The 22,946-nt window shown below is 35.2% G+C and overlaps 1 long non-coding RNA gene across 1 annotated transcript; it reads left to right on the top strand.

Moving 5' to 3' along the window:
* Positions 1-770: 770 nt before the first annotated feature.
* LOC141503146 (uncharacterized) lies at positions 771-22,661 on the top strand. The gene is made up of 5 exons (XR_012472769.1): positions 771-932; positions 12,949-13,147; positions 19,077-19,157; positions 22,128-22,193; positions 22,565-22,661. It is a non-coding gene; the product is annotated as an uncharacterized LOC141503146 (long non-coding RNA).
* Positions 22,662-22,946: the final 285 nt, after the last annotated feature.

Genomic DNA, 22,946 nt, shown 5'->3' with positions numbered 1-22,946 from the left:
TAGAATGAAGAGAGCATTGTTTAGAAGGTCATCACTGTAATAATCTACCTAGATCTATTCAGAGGTGATAAGTAAGGAGTAAATTTGGGAAATATCAGCATAGGGATGGTAACTGAACCTCTAGAAACTTATCAAATTAGAGAGACAAGAGAAGGCCCAAAATAAAACCTTAACATTCTATCTATGTTTATACCAGTCCCATCAGGGTGGATTGGAAAAGTCATTAGCCTCACTCTTTGATGGGACATGGACAACTGAGGAGATTCAATAAAAGGAGTGGAAGGGAAAAGTATTTCTAAGATGGTTGAATAGAATTATATTTAAACCCCCATATAATTCTACTTCTCTATGACTAGTAAAAAAATGATCTAATGAACTTATGAATGGTCTAAGGCCACTAACTGGTTAACTCTCTGTGTGTATGTTTATATATATTTGTGACTGTGTGTATGTTTCTGTGTGTATGAACATACATATAGGAGTCATGAATTTGAACCAATAAGTAGTTTCTCTATAAATCTAGAAAAGATCCTCTCTATAGCTGCTAAACTATGATACGTATGTGGAAGTGTATTAAAACCTCATTGAGAGTAAAACTGAAAAGATTAAGAAATAATATTTTCCTCTAAAGCTTTTTCCAAAATTCTAAGAAAAGCCCCATGGAAAGGTAAGTAATAGTTCTAGAATTAAAAAGACTTTTCTTAGGGAAATGGAATGTGGGTGATAAGCAGATTTATCTTTTGTGTTGTTATAGTCCTTGCCTCATTGCCTAACTGAAGTGGTTGGCTTTCTGATCCAGACTTCTTCATTGAGAAAGAATTAAGGGGGCAGCTAGGTGGCACAGTGGATAGAGCACCAACCCTGGAGTCAGGAGGACCTGAGTTCAAATCCAGCCTCAGACACTTAATAATTGCCTAGCTGTGTGACCTTAGGTAAGTCACTCTTAAACCCATTGCCTGAAATAAATTTAAAAAAAAAGAATTAAGACATGTACGTGGGAGAGGAGGAAGTTTTGTTTAAGCCCATTCCTTATGGGTTTGGTCTGAGAGGGAATGAAATGGGAACTTGAATATAAACAATTCTGAAAGTAAACATAAACTGTATTTTTACATATTGTGATCTTTTATTTTTCAAGTTTTCAATAAATATCATTTTGAATGATCTTAGGGTAGAGTCATGTCAGAAGGCATGGGAAACATGCCTGTTTAGACTTTTGACTCTTCAAGCTAAGGATAGTTAGATATAGATTATATTCAACTAAATAAAATGTTTCTGATAGATTTGAACTTATAAACACAAAGTACAATATGTGATAGTATATTATTATTGATGTTAGTATGTAGTATTTGTGTTAATATGTTTTTACTTAACACTTTGTATTTGAAGATATTCATTATTCTTGAGGTATTATCTTCAGCTTCTCTCCAAGGAAAGCATTCATAGCCTGAGTGTTGTTAATCATGACTAGGAGAGAGACATTGATAAAAGTAATTCATACTAAACTATGAATGGGCCTTAGGCCTAACCCTGTCAGGGGACAATGACTTTTAAAAGGAATTTATTTATTTTTAACATTCTTTTCCTTTGAGTTCCAGATTCTTTCCCTTACATCGCTTCCCCTACTTACTGGGAAGGGAAGCAAAATTATATCAATTATTTCATGTGAAATAATGCAAAATATATTTCCACATTAACTGTATTAAAAAAATCCAGAAAAATAAAGAAAGCAAGAAGATTATACTTCAATCTGAGCTCATTGTTCATCAGTTCTCTCTCAGCAGATGGATAGCATTTTTCAACAGGAGTCCTTTTGAATTGTCTTAAATTGCTGGGTTGATCAGAGTACCAAGTCTTTCAGAGTTGATCATCATTACAACATTTATTTTGCTTTGCAGAATGATTTCCCAGTTCTTTTCACTTAATTTTGCATAAGTTCACATAGGTCTTATCATGTTTTTTTTTTTTTTTCTGAAATCATCCTGCTCTTATTTCTTATACTATTGTGTTACTCCTTAATCAACCATTCTCCAATTGCTGAGCATCCTCTCGATTTCCAATTCTTTGCTACCACAAAAGAGCTGCTATAAGTATTTTTGAATGGATGGACCATTTTCCTTTTCCTTTGATACCTTTGGAATATATACCTAGTAGTGGTATTGCAGGGTCCAAGAGTATACACAGATAATCCTTTGGGCAGAGTTCCAAATTGTTTTCCAGAATTGTTGGGCCAGTTTACTATTCCACAAGCTGCTTATTATGATAACTTATTTTCCCTATTCTCTATAAATATTTGTAATTTCTTATAGGTGTGGGATGAATAGCTAGGTGGTTAAATGGATAGAATGTTCAGCCTCAAGTCAGGAAGAATCATATTTGTGAGTTCAAATGTAGCCTCAGACACTTACTAGCTGTGTGACTGGGCAAGTCAATTAACCCTCTTTGCCTTAGTTTCTTCATCTGTAAAATGAGTTGAAGAAGGAAATGATAAAATTCAAATGGAGACATGAAGACTTGAACATGACAAAGTGGTTGAAGAACAGCAGTGAGGTAGTACCTCAAAGTTGTTTTGATTTGCATTTTTCTAATCGATAGTAATTCAAAGCATTTATTCATAGCAATGCATGTAGCTTTGATTTCTTCTTCTAAAAATGTTTATGATCACTTATCATTTGGGGAATGCTCTTATTTTTCTAAATATTACTCATTTTCCCATATCTTTGAGAAATCAGACCTTTCTTTATAAGAGAAAATTACTGTAAAATTTTTATATTAATTTATTATCTATGTACCTCTTAGAAAAATGTGCTTACCTGCTTAATCTTTTTTAATTAGGTCAATTTTTACTTTTGCTTTCTCTGAGACTATAATTTCTACCCCTGCCTTTTTTACTTAAGGTGAAGCATAATGAATTCTACTCTACATGTTTATTTAAACTCTGTGTGTCTTTCTCTTTCAAGCGTTTCTTTTATAAACAGCATATTGTTAAAATTTAGTTTCTAATCCATTCTGCTGTCTCTTTCCTTTATATGGATGGGCTTATTCCATCCATGTTCACAGTTATATTACTAATTGTCTATTTTATCTCCATCCTATTTTCTTCTACTTATCCTTCTTTGCATTAATATATGGTTTGTATCATTTTGTATTAATATATTTGTTTTGCTTCTGAGCACTATTGCCCTTAAAATTTCTGACCTTTTATAATTCTCTCCAGAATACATCTCTTATCTCTTTTCCTTCCTACTTTGCTGTAGGGTAAGATAGATTTTTAGGCATATTCTTTTCTCTTTAGACCAATTCCAATGAAAGCAATGTTGAAACATTGCCGGTTCTTTCTATTTTCACTTCCATTTTACCTTGTGTGCCTATTCTCCATTCTACCCTTCCTTCCATCTTCTTCTTGAGCATTTTTCTTTCTCATCTGTTTTTCTTTTCTTTCTTTTTTTTGGGGGGGCGAAGAAGGAATCATTCAAACATAAACAATTCATGTCTTCTGTTTATGTAAACTCCTCATTGCCTTAATAATGAAACATTTCTTATGGGAAACGTATATCATCTTCCCATATAGAAATATAAACAGTTTAACTTCATTGAGTCTCTTATGATTATTCTTGTAGGTTTACCTTTTCATGCTTCTCTTGAATCTTGTGTTTGAATATCAGATTTTCTGTTCAGTTACAGATTTTTCATCAAAAAGTCTTGAAAATCCCCTATTTAACTTAAAGTCCATTTTCCCCTGCAGGATATACTCAATTTTTCTGGGTAGATTATTCTTGGTTATATTCCTAGCTCTTTTGCCTTCCAAAACATTATATTTCAATATAATGCTTGCTTCTTTTTTCTCCCTTTTTTATTTTTCCTAATTACATGCAAAGATAGTTTTCAACATTCATCCTTTTGCAAACATTTTAGTTACACATTTTTTCTACTACATTCTCTTCCTTCCCCCACTCTCCATGGCAGCAAACAATCTGATATAGGTTGAACATATACAATCATGTTTAACCTATTTCTATACGGGCATATTGTAAAAGAAGAATTAGAATTATAGGGATAAAAAGATCATGAGAGAGAAAGATATAATATAAAGGAAGTTTTAAAAATGGACATAGCATGCTTTCCTCTTCTTTAAGACTCAATAGATGTTTTCTCTGGATGTTGATGGTGTTTTCCATAATAAATCTCTCAGGATTGTCCTTAATCATTGAATGGCTGACAGGTACCATAGATAATAAATTAATATAAAAAATTTTGCAGTAATTTTCTCTTATAAAGAAAGTCCTGATTTCTCAAAGATATAGGAAAATGAGTAGTATATAGAAAAAAATAAGAGCATTCCCCAATTGATAATTGATAATTGATAATCTTACATTGTCACTATTAATGTGTACCATGTTCCACTTGTTCTAATCACTTCACTCCGTCTCAGTTCATGCAAGCCTTTCCAGGTGTTTTCAAAGTGAGTTCACTCATTATTTCATACAGAAGCAGTAGCTGTGAAAATTGTTTCCCAGCATTCTACATTCCTTCTAATTTTGGTTGCATTGGTTTTATTTGTGAAAAAAAGCTTTTTCTTTCCTTCATCCTATCTTCCCCATATTTGTATTTTTCTTTCTCCTTTCCCTTTATCCCTCTTCACCAATATGTTGCTTTTGACTGCTACCTGCTTCATACCATCCTCTCCCCTGTCCCCACCTTCTTTAGGGTAGGATAAATGTCTAAATCCTGTCATTTCCTCTCTGAGTCAAATCTGTTGAGAGTAAGATTGACTCAGTATTTATACTCTCCTTACTTTCCCTATACTATAATACTTTGTGCCTCTTTATGTGATGCTAATTATCCTCTAATGCTTCCACCTTCTTCTCCTAGTTTAATCCTTTTTTAAAGTTTTAATTGTTTTATACCTGTCTTGTAGCCATACCCTCTGTCAAAGTATTCTCCTTTCAGCTGTCCTGATAGTACAGTTCTCAAGAGCCACAAATATCATCATATCATAATCAATCATAATCAGTTAATTCAATCCTCATGAGCTAACGAACCTTCACATCTTGATTAATTTACACCCATACCCTCTGTCTAAGAACACTCCCCCCAAGTTATCCCAATAGAAATACTTCCACCTTATATCTAATTATGCTCCTTTCAACTGTCCTAATAGAAATACAATTCTCAAGAGTATTGTCTTCCTGATTAGTCTTATTGACTATCATTTTTCTTTCTGTTTACCTCTTTACATCTCTTAAGTTTTGTATTTGAAGATCAAGTTTTCTGTTCATTTCTAGTCTTTTTTTCTGAGAAGTTTGAAAGTCCTCTTTTTCATTGAAAATCCATCTTTTCGGGGCGGCTAGGTGGTGTAGTGGATAAAGCACTGGCTCTGGAGTCAGGAGTACCTGGGTTCAAATCCTGTCTCAGACACTTAATAATTAACTAGCTGTGTGGCCTTGGGCAAGCCACTTAACCCAGTTTGCCTTGCAAAAACCTAAAAAAATCCATCTTTTCCCCGAAAGAATATGTTGAATTTTGTAGGGTAGTTGACTCTTGGTTATAATCTAAATTCTTCTGACTTTCAGAATATGATATTCCAGTCACCCTTTAATGTTGACGCTCATAATTCTTAGGCAATCCTGACTGTAGCTCTCTGGTATTGAAATTACTTCTCTTTGACTGCTTGCAGTATTTTCTCCTTTAGCTAAGAATTCTGAAATTTGGCTGCAGTATTCCTTTGAGTTTTTATTTTGGGATCACTTTCTGGTGATGATCCATGGATTCTTTCAAGGACTATTTTATCTTTTTGTTTATTTTGACAATTTCCCACAGTAATTTCCTGTGCAGTATTGTCCAGGTTCTTTTTCTGATTATGCTTTCATGTAGACCAGTAATTTTTAAATTATTTTAAATTATTTCTTCTGCATCTATTTGCAGGTCGTTCATCAAAAAGTAAAATTAACCAAGTGGAAAAGGGAAGCAAATCATGTATTTTATTTTGGGTCTTTTTTTTTCTTTCCTTTTTTTTGGTTTTTGCAGGGCAGTGGGGATCGGGTGGCTTGCATGTCACACGGCTGGGTGATTGTTGGGTTTACGAGGCTGGATATGGACTCGGGTGCTCGTGGCTCCAGGGCTGGTGCTTCGTCCATTGTGCCACCTGAGCCATACCTACAATTATTACTATTTTTTTATTATTTTAATTTTTTTCTCTCCCCTTTACTTTTTTCGCCCAAGCAAGTCTATCTATATTCATGGGGGAGGAGGGGTATTTTGTTTACTTGTAAACAAAAATATTTTATTAATGTAAAAAACATTTGTACAAAATGAGAATAAAAAAATAAATTAGAATTTAAAAAAAAGATGTTATTATTTCTGGGATGATGATTCCTAAAGGTTTTGTGGTTACTTTAACAACTGCCTTGTGCTGCTACAACATGTGCTCTAGAGTGGCTCCCACCCCACTGTCATTGACCTCTCCTGATGATCTCTTATGTTGGCTGGAATAATGTCTCCCACTGTCCTTTTCTTGGCTTTGCTGTTCCAAAGTTTTACTTAATGAATTATTTCAAAGTTGTTTGGAGAGGAATGAAATGTTGTAAGAGTTCAGTTATGTTCCTGCCTATAATTGACCATCATGGTTCTGCTCCCTTCAGCACTGAATTTTTTTTTTTTATTTTTAGATTTTTGCAAGGCAATGGGGTTAAGTGGCTTGCCCAATGCCACAAAGCTAGGTAATTAAGCGTTTGAGGCTGGATTTGAACTTAGGTACTCCTGACTCCAGGGCCAGTGCTCTATCTACTGCACAGCCTAGCCACCCCTCAACATTGAATTTTGAAAGAGAACCTTATATAATAGAAACGAATCTCTAATTTTGTCAGTGAAGGAGGAGAGGTTTATTCCAGTTTTCTAGTTTATTCTAGTTTATTTCTAGTATCATATGCAATTACTCCTGCATGCCTGTCTTTTCCTCCCTTTTCTTGCCATTGGAGAATAATTATTGTTTGATGGTGTTTATCTTTAGTCAGTCTACCTTTTCTTACTTTTTAAATGTAACTCCAGTGAGACACTGATGTATTGGACAGAATACTGGATTTAAAGTCAAGAGAGCCCTTAATTTATATCCTTCAACTGACATTTATCTAGCTGTGTGACCTTAGCCAGATAACTTAACCTCCATAAACTTAGAATGCCTCATGTATAAAATAAGGGTAACAACAACAATAGTGCCTATCTTATAGGGTTTTATAAAGATCAAAGGAGATTTTATACACAAAATGCTTTGTGAATCTTCTTAAGAGTTCTATAATTGTACATTTTTATTGTGGTAAAAACAGAAAGTCATCAGTTAGGGAAAGAATCCCCACTGGCACAATGAAAATATATCTTTAAATCATTTGTCTAAGACTGTGGAATGCTTCTTAGATATTTGGCTATACATAAATGAACATAACATATATGAAGAAATAATTATAAATAAAATTTAACCATTCAAAAATATAACCCACATTTTAACAATGATAATATAATTTATAGTATAATAGATATAGAGTTGGAAAAGTCCTTAGAGATTAGTCTGATGTTCTCATTTAGAGATGAGGAAACCAAGTCCTAGAGAGGGTAAAATGTCCTCTATGGCAATAATAACCATGATTTTTAAAGGTTACAAAACAATTTACATGTGTTAACTTGTTTGATCTGGAAAATAGGCATTGTTATTGCTTCCATTTTTCATATGAGGAAACCAAGGGTGACAGAGGTTAATTGACTTACCTAGTACCATACAGCTAATAAGTGTCTGATTGAATTCAACTTTTCCAGACTCCAACACTAATGTTCTAGTCCCCTCAGACACCTCTAACCTATTCAGGAAGATAGTGCAAATGTTATTATCACTCCCATTTTGCTGAGGAAGGAATTGAGCCTCTAAGAGGTTATGGCTCATTCGTGATCACACAGCTCAGAAGTAGTCTTAGTTTTCTCATTTGTAATGTGAGAGGAAGTTGTTCTTAGATGAATTCTAGGGTCCTCTTACCTCTAAATCTTTTTTCTTCATGTAAGATTTTAAACTCCCTGTGATGACAAATCTAACATTCTAGTTTTTATCATACTCTCAGTCTTCTATATTTCAATACTTGCAATATTTCGGTCAACTCTTCCACTTATTTATGATAATAGTCACTTATATACATTGTTTCCACAAATTATCATCAATAATACAACATAATATCTTCCACAATACAAAATACCAGTCAAAAAACCTGATGAACAGAGAAATATATTTTTGAAACAACCTTCATGTCTGTATTCATGAGTTGTCGGCCATTTTACCATTACTTACAAATTTTCAGTACATTTTTAACATTATTTTTGTTAATATTTCTTGGTTGTCTCCTTATTTTAGGTAAAACATTAATTTATATTTAAAAGCGTGAAGGCAAAATTAGTAGGCAATTCTGAACAGATATTGTTCCCGAAGTAAGATGTAGCAGGTATCTAAATCTATCTCTATTCAACATCAGACTTACTTAGTCAGAATGGAGGTAGCCATATAATGTGCAAGAGACATCATTGAAAGATTAAAAGCAAGTGACCTTCAACGTGGCAAAATTTTTGCTTCAAACAATTCAAGACAAAACTCCTTAGACTTTCATTGTTCCTAGACAAAACTCCTTGCACTTTCATTCTTCCTAGGTTTTGTGATCTGACTCTCAGTGAGTCTTCTCTCTAACATTTGCATCTGTATCCATATCTTTCCATAAGTACTCTGCAAGGAAACTAGTCATTGTGTTGAAGACAATCCTGTGACTCTTCCACTATTTTGTAGAATTATGTGAATGGCTGAACTCTGCCAAGACTCTCATTAAAAAGCGCCTTTATAATGTTCTAAGGCTCAATGTGATATCGATGCATGAACATGACATAAAGGAAAGGTTGTGGGACTTGGCAGGAGGAAACCTGGATTCAGATTCTAAGAATTTTACTAGCTGTATGATCTAATTGAATCCCTCTGATTACCACAAAACCTCAATTATTGGAAGGAAAGCATTTTTGTTTTCTCCTTATCAGAACTTTTTACCCCAAAGAACATAAATTGTATTCATGGTTATGTTGCAAAACTAACATATTTCCCATGGAACTCTAGATTGCTGGCCTTAGTATTTTTGTGTATATTCTTTATATTTCATAACCTGTTCTTGCTAGGAAATTAGTAGTCAAAGGAACCAATATGCATTTATTTTGTTCTGCTTTTGCTTTGCATGAGAAAATCTGTTCGTGCTTTTTTCTAGGGTTCTTTCCCTTTTCCTTTCTAGTCCAAACATATTCGTAGGAGGTTTTGTTAGTCTAAATGGGATTACTTGCTAGTATTTTAAAATCATTCTCTGATTTGAATTTTAAATCTTTGGAAATTTTTTATCTCAGCAACAAAGCAAAGTTAAAGACTGAGACCAGAATTATTTTAAATTGGCATAGGCTACGTGTACTGTTTATGTATAGAGGTATAAAATAATCTTTTTTTAGCTAAAAGGGTTTTCTTCCCTTAGTTAGCCATAGCATATAAAGTCAAATGAAGCTGTCAGACTATTCTAGAGTAAGGAGTTGAGTTGACCTATATGTTGTATCACTTTTGCTGTTGCTCCTTTGATATCACATTTGGGATCTCAAAACTAGGAATGTTTATCTAGTTGGGTTAACAGGCTCTTCACAAATGAAATGAATGAATTCTTTGATTTCATGGAGAATACATCTTCCTGCAGTAAATATCCCATCTAGTTGTTTTCCTTTGTATTTGTATGAGGTACAGATAGTACAGGAGGGAGCTACTAGCTCTGGACCTTTAGTCCAACAGAAAGATGAGTAATCCAGAGTTTTTCTCATGGCACTATATATGGGAGGAACTTGGAGAGAGTAAGTGCTCTATCTCTCAGAAATCTCTTGTCCCTTTAATATATTAGGATGATAATATTGACTCTCTATTTGATTCAGAAATGTGTGAGCATTAATGAAATAATATTGTAAAGTATTGGAAGCCAGTACCTTCTATGAAACATTCAATTGGCAAATGGCAAGTAAATACTTCTACTTAATGCTGGTTTAGAAATATGACTAGACAACATGCACAGTGTTATCAAGCAGATGACAGAATTAGTGTCCCAAAACATTCATGAGAAGTTTGCAGATGCAAAAACAAGTATTGTTAACAATAGGAGATGCTGTCTATTTATGAATTTTTCAAAAGAAACCATGGCATAAAATTCTATTGAAAATGTATTACCTTCAAATTTCTTGAAAATGTTTTTGTAAGCCAATTCTCTAAGAAGATACTTCCCAGAGAAAAAGAAAATGTAGAATCTATAAAAACTGATTTTTGTATGTTTACATTAGATGGACAAAAACTCTCAAGTTCTCATTCATGACAATAAGAAAGAAATTTTTCATTTTAAGAAAATACTTTTTAGTTATACCTATGAAGACTAAATAATAAAATATTATTTTAAGTATTTCAGGTTCTTTCTTTGTACTGGGTCTATGACATTAAAAAATATAAGAAAGAAACAGGGAGGCTTTTGCAAATGATTTTCTGAAGTAGTCACCAACTTTTTGATCACACAATTGATTGCAGGTATAGAGATTTAGGATCCTTCTGTGAATATACTTCATTGATCCCCAATAAGACACTTGATTCAGTAGAGCAAAATAGCAACCTCTAAAGTTTCTACTAAGCAAGGTGATCCTTATACATATGTTAAGATTATATAGTGTTCCTTGATAGATAAAAACAGAAATAATTTTTCAACAATTTATTGACTCTCAGTATTAAGGAATAGGTATAGGAGTTTATACTTGTTATTTCATTTTTGTAAACAGCTTCTGGACTGAGAAAGAACACAATTTTGAAAGCACCTACCATGTCCCAGGCACTGCATTAAGCACTTTAAAAACTCTCCTTTTATCCTTACAACAATCCTATGAAGAAAGTGCTATAATTTCCCCCATTTTACAGTTGTGGAAACTGAGGCTGACAAAGGTTAAGTGACTTACTCAGAGTCACATTAGTATCTTAAATTTTTGTGAATGTGAGTCTTCCTGACCCAAGGCTCTTTTCCATTTGTGTTCAAGATGCCCTTGGTTAAGGAAACTCTCTTTATCAATGCAGTGTGAAATCTTGTCTTTAACTTATGATCTTAGACAAATTGTCTAGAGCACTGAGAGATTTTGTGACTTTCTTCAAGTTCCAGGGTTGGTCAGTAAGTGGCAAAGCACTTATGTCTTCAGCATCAGTCCCAGCTCTTTCTCCACTGCACTATAATGACTAATTTTTAAGATAGGCATTGAATGGGTAAATGACAAAGGTGATCACTGCTCTGGAACATGACCTGCACATGGTTCAGGTGTTATGTCAGGACAATTGTGGAGTACCATTCAGTCTGTATTAATGGTCCTACCACCACCACCATCTCCATCACCATTGCATCATGGTTATCACCACCACCACTACCACTATCCCACCATCACTGTTAGTACTGCATCATTATTTATTAACTTCATCACCACTACTACAATCATCCTCATTTTTTCCTCCTCTTCCTCATCAGCAACATTAGTCTCTCACTTGCAACCTTAAGTTTTATATGATTTAGATGAAAGGAGAATCTTAAGGCTAAATAGGAGCACTTTGGAGGAAGAAGTCAAGATGTGTCTTTTTTGCAGAACATTCTTGTTTTGAATTTACCTTAAAGCATAACAAGCATGCTTTAAATTTACATTGTACTTTTCCTTCAACGTGGTGTAAGGCAAGTCAACAACAACTCCAATAATAGCAAGTACTATTTATGTGACATTTACTATGTCCCCGGAGTTGTGCCAAGGACTTTACAATCATCTCATTTGATCCTCACAACAACCCTGGGAGGTAGATACTATTATTTTCCCATTTTACAGGTGAGCTAACTGAGGCAAACAGAACTTATTTATTAAGTATCTGATCAGATGTCAACTCAATTCTTCCTTATTCTAGGGCTGCCACTCTATCCATTGTACCACCTTGCTGTCAAACAATTTATTAAGCACAAGTATTTTTCTAAGCACTATGGATTCAAAGAAAGACAAAAACAAAGAGCTCATCCTATCATGACAGGGAAACAACATGCAGACAACTATGTACAAACTTGATAAAATATATGACAAATTGGAAATAATCACCAGAGGGAAGACACTAGCATTAGTTTAGCAATGGTTTCTTGTAGAAGGTAGGGATGTATCTGGAACTTGAAGGAAGCCAGGATTCAAAAATGAGAAAGGAGAGAATTCCAGAAATGGGGAAAGTCTAGTAAAAATCCACAGTGTCCGAAGATGGAACATCATGTACAAGAAACAGCAAAAATGCTAACATCATGGTATCTTAGCATTTAGGACCAAGGACATGGGAAACAGAGGGAGCAAGGATCCATGTTATAGAGTACTTTAAAATCCCAACAGAATTTTATATGTGGTCCTACAGGAAATGAGGAACTATTAGAGTTTATTTAAAGGGAACAGGGTGGGCAGCTAGGTGGCGCAGTAGACAGAGCACTGGCCCTGGAGTTGGGAGTACCTGAGTTCAAATCTGGTCTCAGACACTTAATAATTACCTAGCTGTGTGGCCTTGGGCAAGCCACATAATCCCATTTTCCTTGCCAAAAAAATCTAAAAAAAATAAAGGAACAGGGTGACATAGTCAAATCTCTGTTATGAGAATATTAATTTGCCAACTTAGTAGAGGATGTGGGGACAGACTTAAAGTGGGCAGATTGACCAGCAGTCTATTGCAATGGTCTAGTTGTGAAGTGATGAGGGCCAGCACTGAGACTGTGGCAACTCTTTTTGTAGTGGCAAAAAATTGGAAATTAAGGGGATGCCCATCCATTGGGGAATTGCTAAACAAGTTAGGTATATGAAAGTTATGGAGTATTATTTTTCTTTAAGAAATCAAGATCAGATGGACTTTAGAGAAGCATGGAAAGAATTACATGAACTGATGCTAAGTGAAGTGAGCAAAACCAAGAGAACATTGTACACATTAACAATGACATTATGAGATAATCAGCTTTGATGGATGCAGCTCCTCTCAGAACTTCAGAGACCAAGAACAACCCTGAGATATCCAGAGGGAAAAAACTACAAGGTCTGAATGCATACTATCTTAACATTTTTAAAACTTCGTTTATGCATTTCCTTCCTTTCTTGGGATTTTTTCTTTCCCCTTAGTCCTAATTCCTCTTTTACAATATGATTAATATGTAAATATGTTAAACATGAATGTATATGTGCAACTTTTACCAGAATGTTTATCATCATGGGGAGAGAAAGGGAGGGTGGTAGAAAAATGTGGAATTCATAAATTTGCAAATGGATGAATGTTGAAAAACTATCAAGGTTGTGGTAGAGGAGAGAAGGGGACATATTTGCAAGATGATTTCAAGGTGGCATAGACAAACATCTGTACAAGATTAGAAACGGAGAAATATAAAGAGTACAGAATCTTCGAAATTGTGAGCTGGGAGACTAGAAGTGATAGCACCCTCTCCAGGAATAGGGGAAATAAAGAAGAGATTGTTTGGAGGAAAAGATAATGAGTTTAAAATGTCTATAGGACATCAGGTTTGAGATATCTAGTAGGCAGTTACAGATGCATGTGAGGAAGGATGTTAAGACTGGATAAGTAGATGTGAGAAGCATCTACAAAGAAATGCTATTTGATTCCATGGGAGCTAATAAGATCATCTAATTAATTAGAAAAGGGTTAAGAGAAAAAGGACCAGGACAAAACTTTACAGACCACCTAAGATAAGCAGGAATGACCTGGATGAAAATGCGGCAAAGGAAACTGAGAACTCATGATCAGATGAGTAGGAAGAGAACTGGGAGAAATGATTTGAATAAGGTCTTTTAGTTATTCGAGGACAGAGTCTTATTGTTTCATGTGAGTCAGGAAGAAATTCATTCACACACACACACAAACAAGCACAAAACAAAACAACAATAATAACAAAAAAATACCTAACAAAACTACTACATCCATCTCCTTCTCTTTGGGAAGTAAGTAACCTGTAAGATTGTGGCAGAAAAAGGCTAAGATGTCAAAAAAGGAAAATGATGTTGGAGAGTATGACTTTAGTATCACTTCCTTCCTGATGGATTCACTACTTTGCTCAGTGGCCTGAATAATAGCTACCTCAGTACTATCCCTTTGGATAGTACCCATTTCTTCAAATTATATACTCTGTTTTCCCCACTGGATGTTTTTTTCCTCCTTGTCTTCCTCCTAGATTTAGTACAGAATGTCCATGATGGGTCTGATGCAATGCTACTTCAGTTTTCCTGGCCAAATTGATAATAAGAAGGCATTATCCACTGTAATGGAGCAACACAGTCACTCTAACCTCTCACCCTGAAGCATGGTAGTCACTGGAAGCCTCTATGCTGATCTCACTCACCTTAACTTAAAATACACAAACTGAGTCCCAAAAAGTCTGGAATGATTAAGTGCATGAAAGTTTGTAAAGTACAAGGTTGTATAACATGAATTATACACTTTGAATTTTATAATAGTTAAGTACTCTTGGTATTATCATCCCTGTTTTGTAACTAAAGAAAGTGAGGCTCATTGAAATTGTAACTTGAGCACAGTTATAAAGCTAGTCAGTGTCAGGTGGAATTTGTGCCCAGCTTTCTCTTCTTGCCTCCAAGTCCCATTTTCTCTTTCCTGTATAACACTACCTCTCAGAAACAATGTTTTTTGGTTTGAGTGTCTACTTAGGAAGAGGAAACGGTTTCAAAGGGAAAGTAGATTCATTTCAATTTGATTCAACAAACTTTTACTGAGTACCTTATTGTTTGCTAAACACTGAACCAGGGATATAATGACCAAAAAACACCCCAAAACAAAACCTCAACAGTACGCATTGTATACTAGGAAGAAAAAGCATGTATACATGAATAAAACCAGTAGCAGTAGCCTCCAAAGACTTCCCAAACTTATCCAAAAGCTTCCTCCATCTCTTTTTGTAAAAAACATAGATTTTTGTTTTGACAAAGATGATATTTCCCCAAAACCATCCAAATTACCACCTTTTCACAAAGCACATTTTATTTAGCAAAATTGTTGAATGAACAACCCATCCATATCAGTACACATATCTTGAATAGACAATGAGAACAGGGTTGAATGGGAGGAAGTGATCAAGCTGGATTGGCTTTGAGAAATAGATCATTTTAATGGCCTCAATCCTCTTTCTGAAACATTTTTTTAAAACACCAATATTCTTCCAGATTTGGAGTCATGAGATCCTACAGTCTCTGGAAGATCTCTCAAAGGGCATTGCAGAGGGGGTTATAAGCAGATTGCAACACATTACAATGAGTCAGATAGGAGATATGACATAGAGGAGTGCAACTCTGGCTCACTTAAAGCCAGTTCATGTACAAGTCAAGACATCACCCCGTGACATCATTGGTCCTCTTTGAAAATGAAAGGACACATAATGACAACAGCAACAAGATTTTTAGGAAAAAGATTGTCTGGTCATACAACAAGAGAGATAATCAGTGGGCACTTCAAGTGCTGTATTGGTATCAATAAATGAAACCCATAAACATTAATTAAGCATATGCCTGGCACTCTGCTAGTTTCTGGGGATATACACACAAAGAATAAATCAGTTTCTACTTTCATGAAGCATTATAGCGTGAAGTATCCACATGATATCAAGAGAATGAAAGGAAGGCCTTCACTGTATTAGGTAGACCCCATGTGGTAGATTTATAGAGGAATAAGAGTCTTACTGGATAGCTAGGCATTGATGGATTATAACATGTCTTTTTGGAGAGAGTATTCAGTTCACTGAGATCATAGATTTTTTTTGAAGTATCAAAGGTAAAAAATAGCTGTCATGGTTTTACAAGAAAGATATGTGTCCAAGGAATTGTTTTCTTTTTCCAAGTCATTATTGGAAATGTACAGCTTTTCATCTACCTAATGTTTTAATTAAGCTTTTTTCAAGTTTTTCTTTCTATGGTGAAAACTCTAAATGCTAAGTAATCAATTTACAAATGAGCATGCTATAGAAAATTTGAGGATTGATTATTATACTTAGGAGTTGAAATCAAACTTTTAGGCAACTATGGTGCCATATAAACCTTTTTATCTTTGGTGTATGCAACAAGAGAGTCATCCTAGGATGATAGATTTATAATTGGAATGTAACTTAGAAATAATCTAGTTCAACCTGCTTTTTAATCAATGAGACTCTGAGAAATGAAATAATTTTTCTACGATCCACAGACAGTAAATAGCAGATATAGAATTTGGACTTGAATCCTCTGACTTTAAATCCTGACCTCTTTTACTTTCCCAACATGCTCCATGTTAAGACCCATTCCTTTTAAAGCATTGTTGCATACTGATTGTCAGTTCACATTTCACAGTACAAATGACAGGTATTTTGCCATTAAAATATTTTTCAGTAGCCTTTTTTGTAAGGTTCTCAAATTGTGGTTTAGCTATTTCTTAGGTAGTGATCTTGGACAGTGTCCCCCGATCATATATTTAGCCTGAGGAAGAAACAATTCTTTCTGGAGGTGATTAGATTAAGAAAACTATTGGGCCTGAGCTTTTCTGCATTATCTCCAGTATGAATCAGTTCACTTAAATTTCTTCTTGAGAAAAGTCTGACATTCAATTTAACCTTGTGTGGAGTTTGTTTACTACTAGAAGCTGCCTAGATATTTTTGAAAAACCTCTTGATGAAATAGTTTACACCTCAAGGGATTTGGGGAGGTAGAGCGGGAACAGTTGACATCAACAGTTGACAACACCTCAGGAAATCAGTGTAGAGGAGATATGCTGGAATGGTCATTTATATTGCAGAAAGAATTGTGGAAAAACACTTGAAAAAATGCAGCTTGAATGCCAGAGTTGCAGGAGAATTCAGAGGTTAATTTTACTGGATCTTTACCATTTTATTCCAGTCCTTCACTCTTCCCTGATGGAATCCCTGTCATACTCTTCATTAGCTGATACTAACCTTTAGATCTTTTCTCAGACCACTCCCTCTACCCCTTTCTTAGTGGAAGACACCTCATATTTCAGTGAAAAAAATTGAAGCCATTTGTCATAAGCTCTGTCTTCCTCAATTTCCTTTTTTCAAATTGCCCCAGTATCATCCCTAACCCTTTCCTATTTTGCTCCAATATTAGAGCTTAGTGACTCTTACTTTTGCCAATGCCAACTTTTCTTTTTGTTCCTTTGATTCCTGTCCCTTCAATCTGTTTTATGAGATTGTCCCCATCCTATTTTTGCTCCAGTGTTTGAGCTTCAGGTGACTCCTGCTTTTGCCAATGCTAACCTTTCTTTTTATTCCTTTGATTCCTATCCCTCCAGTCTATTTTAGATGATTGTTGCTTTGCTTGCCTCTTTCTGATTTTCTTTACCTCTGATTCCAGACTTAGCCATCATTTCCCATTTAATTTTCTCCCTTTATGAATCTAGACTTCCTCTCTTTTGCCTGAAAATATTCCCATATCTTCTACAACCTTAAAAATGTAAAAAGAATCTTTCATTTGACCATCAATTCAAGTATTCATTCTGTGTATATAGGAATATATACATATATACTTATATATATTTATATGCATACATCTATTTATTTAATTAGCTAGCGATATTCCCTTTCAAAGCCATAATTCTAGAAAAAAAATTGTCTACACTTACTTGCTCTGCATTCTCTCCTTTTACTTCTCAACTTTTTTCCATATAGCCTCTTTTCTCACCACTCAACTAAAACTTTTCTACAAGGTCCCTCATGATTCTTTTTGCTAAATCCAGTGACCTTTTCTCAGTCCTTAACCTTCTGGACTTCTCTGTAGTATTTGACACATTAAATATCCCCTACCTATAATTATTTTCTCTTCTCTTAATTATTGTGATACTTCTTTGCTTGGTTCTCTTCCTATCTTTAGCACAGTCTATATATGGGTATATCTTAGAGTTCTGTATCAGATCCTCTTTTATCTTTATCTTATTCACTTGGTGAAAAGGTGAAACCTTTAGCTTAGAAGTCAAGCAGCTTGACCTAAGACACACAACTAATTTTTGGCAGAGTCAGGACAAGGACCCCAGTTTCTTGACTTCTTTTTTTTAATATTCTTTCCATTGTACCAGGATGATTTATATTTTAGTAGGTATAAATCCTTTGGTTGAAGAGCTCAATTCCTGATAGTTGAATTGCAGCTATTAACCAAACCAAATGTATATATCTGCTAGTAAAAGGTGTTAGCAAAGGAATTATCAAGTTTTTGAATGCTATTGAATTTTTCAAATATGCCAATATTGGGTTGGGAGTCAGCAAACTTGGACTCAGGTCCTAGTCCTGTCAATTTCTATCTGACTGGCACAAGTCATTTTATTTTATTGGGCCTTAGTTTACCCACGTGTAAAGGGGACTATATTTAAGTAAACCATGTCTATATTGTCTTGTATAGTTCTAGCCTAAGACCTATGTTAATCTTTGTTCAAATGGAAATGATTGATTATAACCAAGCCGCATGGCATGGTGATTAGAGCCAGACTTGAAGTCATGAATAAGACCTGGGTTCAAATCCTCTCTGGTGGCCACTAGTTTTGTTACCATGAGCAAATGATTTCACCTATCAGTCCTCCCCCCCCCAAGAAACTCTTGAAGATTCATTATAGTTGAACTGCTAATTGACATCAGTAGATAGAGTTACCTCATAAGTTGTTCCCCACATCTATGAAATCACAGGTCAAGACCTCATTTAGTAAAGAAGTGAACCAACTTTCATGCAGTCAACAGGAATCATATTTCTAGCTTGTTATTGTGACTCTGGTGAAAAAGGAAATAGCCCATAAAGCCCACGAGGACATAGGTTCATAGGATTATAGCCCTGCAGCTAGAGGAGATCTCAGAGATCATTAGCATAATTTCACTCTGACTAGATGATATGGTAAATCAACCTACATTCAGAGTGTACTTGTTTCCTTGACTGGCTTTGCACATTGTGATTTCTGATAACTTTTATTTTTCCTCTTCTAGCATAAGTGTGTACATGAAGAGCAGAAAATCAGAGCGATGAGTTCTTACATGAATCTACTCTCCATGCAATGTGAATTGTAGGTAGGCACAGTCTCATGGAGACGAATGCAATATTCTTTTCTAATGATGTGATTATTTTGAACCCTATTGGGAACTAGTTCCCACTCAGTATATGAGTATATTTCGTATTATTTATTATTTAAAATAATAACCAGAGAAATCATGTAATTTGCCTGTTGCATTATGTTAGACCAGAGGGAATACTATCAGATTCTGTAGAAAAACACTTAACTTCCCAACTGTCACTTTGAATAAGTGCTATGTTATTTGAATGTACAGAGTCATTCATTAATTTCTCCCTGCCATTTTCCCTAAAGATAGGTGTCTGAGCATGGATAAGAGTAAAGTACAATTTCCCAAACTGGCAATGAGGAATAGGCTCTTCAGAATGTCCTGATGGGGAAAGCTAAAGCTTTGATCTTCATGATTCTGACTGTATTTAGAAAAGTGACATAGGCTACAAAAGATCTGGACTGTAATTTATATATCAAATACTGCCACACACACCCCCCAATTCCTTCAAGTACATTCAGTGGTAGAATATGGTCTAGTCTTAGGATTTCAAGGTTGTTTAATTATTAGCATGGTATATGAAAGGCTCAGAACTGGACTTTGAAATGGTTCCATAACACAAACACATGATTTTTAGTTCTCAAGAATTAATTAACATGTTGTACAATGTGAACTTACTTGTTATACAAAAATTAAATACTATTTAAGATAATTCAAAGTAAGACTTAGATTACTGATCAAATATAAATCATATAAAGGTATTTTTCAGTTCCATAATCATGAAATTATTTTTATGGGTATGAACAGTGAAAGCAGATTCCAGGTAGTAATGGGAAGGAAATTAATGGCCTTCTTCCATACTCTGGTGATTCTCCTTTGAGATGTAGTTTCTTATCCAATTTCCACCGAACATTTAAAAAATTGATATTCAACTCTGACGACCATAAAATGTCAAGTAATATATTTAAAAGTTAAAGATTAGTTTTTGTACAGTGAACTAGGGTTGAGAAGGAGTTTAATTCAAAGATTTAGAATGACCTTTTCATAAAAAACAATCTCTTCCATGACCAATTTCGACTTCTTCTAATGTATATCTCTATTCAAAGACTGCGAATGTGAGTGGCTAGTGTTGCACATTTTTAGTATATTTATAATTGTCAATATCCTTGCCTTCTGATGAATTCTTGCTAGCCATTAAAAATCACAGGGAGAGGGTGTAAATCTTGTGCCTGACCGTACCCATAATCTGTATATTTACAAGGTATACAGTTTATAGCATATTAGAACAGTGTAGATAAGGGAAGTTGTCAAGCCAGATTCCTAAATCAGGGATAAGGATGGGTTCTAAGGGCTGGGTAGGTAGGACTGGGGTATGGAGAGCCTCTGGGCCTGAACTGTGACTGTACAAGATACTGCTATTTCCATACCAGCACTCTAGAGACCAAGCTCTTGGTAATGTAGTAATAGCAGAGCAGTATAATCCTATGAATGGGAAGCTGACATTGTGCTAGTGTTAAAGCTGTTTCCAGTCTTGTCATACTGACAAGTAACTCAAAGGTGGAAGGTCTGAGAGAAAAGACCATACTGACAATAAGTCCATCGAGAGATAGGTAAGGATATATCCAAATGTCACATTATATCACCAAATATCAAATGCTTGGTATTGGTGGTATGTCCTCGTACCTTGCCGATAAGAAAGGAAGAGAAGCCAAGGAAAGTCTAAGAGGAAAGGCCAAATTGATCATTAGTCTATTGAGAGCAAGAATAGTATTTTATCATGTTGTTGCATTCTTTTACCAGATATCACATACTGGTATTTATTTGATATTGGTAGTGTGCTATGGTGCCTTGCTGATATGAGCATACTGATGAGGAGCTTAAAGGCGGAAGCTCTGATAGGAAAGATTGTACTTATTATTATTCCATTGAGAGATAGCTTAGGATATATCAAATTGTAACAGTTCGTCACCAAGTGTCAAATGCTGGGGTTTGCCTGGCATTGGTGGTGCATCCTGGTGACTAGCCTTCACAGGAAGAAGAGAAACCAAGGAAAGTCTGAGATGAAGAGCTAAACTGAAGATGAGTCCACAAAGAAAAAAGGTAATAATATATTAGATTGTCACATTTTGTCGCCATATGTAAAATGATAATGCTTCTCCAGAGTTAGTGATGCACCATAATGCCTCACCAATATGGGGGAGAAGCCAAGGAAAGTCTAAGAGGGGAAAAGGTCAAATGGACCATTAATACAATGAAAGACAGTTAGATTTATTGGTTTGTCACATTCTGTTGCTAGCTATCACATGATGGTACTTGCCCAGTGTTGGTAGTGCTCTGTGGTCTCTTGCTGATATAGGCATACTGATGAGTAGCTCAAAGGTCTAAGAGTAAAGACCATGCTGATGATTACTCTATCAAGAGACAGGTTAGAATTTATCAGGTTTGTGCATTCTGTTGCCAGATATAAAATGCTGGTGCTATCCTGGTGTTGGTCATGCACTATGGTTCTCTGCTGATATGGTAGGAAGAGAAACCAAGGAAAGACTGAGAGAAAAGGCCAAACTGATGCTTAGTCCTTTGAGAGAGATTAGGATTCATCAGGTTGTCACATTCTATTATCAGATATCACATGCTGGCGCTTTCCCAGTATTGGTAGTGCTCTGTAATGCCTAGCTGATATAGGTATACCAGTGAGTTACTAAAAGGTGGAAGGTCTGAGAGGAAAGGTCATACCGATGAATATTCCATTGGCTTGTGTATTCTGTTACCAGATAACAAATGCTGGTTCTTACCCAGTATCGGTAGTGCTCAGGACTGCCTTGCTGATACAGACATACTAATGAGAAGTTCAAAGGTAGAAGGCCTCATAAGAAAGACCATACTAATGATTACTTCTTTGAGAGACAACTTAGGATATATCAAATTGTAGCATTTCATCACCAGGTATTGGTGATACATCCTGGTGACTTACCTTTACAGGAAAAAGAGAAACAAAGAGAGTCTGAGCTGAAAAGCTGTAATGAAGATGAGTCCATCAAGAAACAGGTAAGAATTTATCAGTTCTCAACTTTTGTTGCCAAACGTAAAATGTTTGTGCTTGTCTGGCATTGGTGAGATACCTTTTGTGCCTCACTGATTTGGGAGAAAGAGAAACTAAGGAAAGTCTAAGAGGAAAGGCCAGATGGGTCATTAGTACATTGAAAGATGGGCTAAGATTTATCAGGTTATTGCATTCTATTTCCAGTTATCACATGCTAGTGCTTGTCCAGTGTTAGTAGCACTCTGTAGTGCCTTGTTGATATAGGCATACTAATGAGTCACTCAAAAGTGAAAGGTCTTATAAGAAAGACCATACTAATGATTAGTCCTTTGAGAGACAACTTAGGATATATCAAATTGTAACAATTTGTCACCAGGTATTGGTGGTGCGTCCTGGTGACTTTTCTTTACAGGAAAAAGAGAAACCAAAGAAAGTCTGAGATGAAAAGCCATAATGAAGATGAGTACATCAAGAAACAGGTAAGAATTTATCAAGTTCTCAACTTTTGTCTCCAAATGTAAAATGATTTATCGAGTTATTGCATTCTATTACCAGTTATTACATTCTAGTGCTTGCCCTGTGTTGGTTGTACTCTGTAGTGCCTTGTTGATATAGGTATACTAATGAGTTGCTCAAAAATGGAAGGTCTAAGAGGAAAGGTCATACTGAGGATTACTCCATTGAGAGACAGGTTAGGATTCATCAGGTTGTCACAATCTGTTGCCAGATTTTACATGACAGTTCTTGCCCAACATTAA

This window comes from Macrotis lagotis, chromosome X (genome assembly GCF_037893015.1).
Source record: "Macrotis lagotis isolate mMagLag1 chromosome X, bilby.v1.9.chrom.fasta, whole genome shotgun sequence".
In the NCBI taxonomy this organism is placed as follows: domain Eukaryota; kingdom Metazoa; phylum Chordata; class Mammalia; order Peramelemorphia; family Peramelidae; genus Macrotis; species Macrotis lagotis.
This window is presented reverse-complemented; position numbering and strand designations above follow the sequence as displayed.